The sequence below is a fragment of the Leucopleurus acutus genome (genome assembly GCF_964270905.1).
Source record: "Leucopleurus acutus genome assembly, chromosome: 13".
NCBI lineage: Eukaryota > Metazoa > Chordata > Mammalia > Artiodactyla > Delphinidae > Leucopleurus > Leucopleurus acutus.
Genome location: NC_139155.1, coordinates 49848018 through 49849766, shown reverse-complemented (window position 1 = coordinate 49849766; position 1749 = coordinate 49848018).

Genomic DNA, 1749 nt, shown 5'->3' with positions numbered 1-1749 from the left:
TCAATAAATATTCTTCTATGGCTTAATTTCTTATGGCTACACTGTATTCTATATTCTAGGTATATCAAAATATTACTAACTATGTAGTATAAACTATACTTGTTTCCAATATTTAGGTTTTTTCTAATTTTTCACTATTATAAGCAACTATGAAAAACGAAATCATTGTCTGCAGATTTTTGTATATATCTCTGATTACTTTCTTAGGAAAAATTCCAGAAATGGAATTCCTTGTTCAAATGCTTGTACATTCTAAGAGCTCGACTGGTTCAGCCAAGTTGCCCTATAGAAAAGTTTCATCAGTTACACCCCGATTAGCGTTGTATTAGAATATGCTTAGAATATCGGTCAAAGATGTGGAAAAATAGGCAGTCTGGTAGGTAAAACTACTGATGTCTTTTTTTTTCCTTTTTCTTTTTTTTTGCCACGCCACATGGCATGCGGGATCTTAGTTCCCTGACCAGGGATCAAACCCGTGCCCCCTGCAATGGAAGCAGAGTCCTAACCGCTGGACTGCCAGGGAATTCCCTTAATTGATCTTTTTTGTTTTGAAATAATTATAGACTCACAAGAAGTTGTAAAAATATTCAACTTTGCCTAGTAGTATCATCTTACATAACTAAAGTATATTTATCAAAACCAAAATATATATTCTTTGTTAGGTATGTGATTTGCAAATATCTTTTCCCAGTTTGTAGCTTGTCTTTTCATCCTCTTAACAGTTTATTTTGCAGAGTGAAAGCATTTAACTTTGATGAGATGTAATTTACCTTTTTTTTTTTTACTTTTCCACTTTTTTTGGATTATGTTTTTGGTGTCATGTCTAAGGATTCTGTCTAACCCTGGGTCATAAAGACTTTCTTCTCTTTTTAGAGTTTCATGTTTTTCATTTAGATCTAATATCTATTTTTAGTTAATTTTTGTATAAGGTATGAGATTTAATTTGAAGTTCCTTTTTTTTTGCCTTTGCTTGTCCAATTATGGAAGTGACTCATTTTTAAAATCAAACCTTTTATTGATGAATTTTCACAAAATAAACACAGTTAAATAACCAGCACTTAGATGGAAAAAAGGTCAATACCAGCACTCCACAATCCCCCCTTTGTTCAGTCATTGCTGCTCTCCTCCCCGCCAAGTAACCACCTCCCTGATTTATCATCAGAGGTTAATCTGGTCTTTTTTGACTTTTATGTAGAGGAATCACACAGTATGTACCCTTGTTCAGGCTCCTTTTGTTCCATCATTTTGTGAGATTCATCTGGGTTATTGCATATAGCAGTTCTTTCATTCTTATTACTGCATAGTATTCCATTGAATGGACGTGAATTTATCAATTCTATTTATGGATATTTGGGTTTCCGGCCATTACAAATAATGCTGCTATGAACATTCTTGTACATGGCTTTTGGGCCATATCTGCACACATTCCTAAGGTGTGGATACCTAGAAATCGATTTGCTGAGTCACAGGATATATATATGTGGAGCTTTATTGCCCAGTGGTTTGCTGGTAAATGTTTAACAGCTGGCTCTAGGGTGGGTGCTCATTTATAATGTTAGCCAGTTCCTGTGGTGTAAATACTCCAGCTGCCCAATTTCAAGCTACCAATGTGAAATCAGCTGATTCACAACATTCCTGGAAATTTAACCATCACTTCTTGTGAGCTCCAGCACCCGTCACTCATACTGCCAAGCAGTTTTCCAAAGTAGTTGCACCAATTTACACTCCTACCAGTAGTGAACGAGAGTT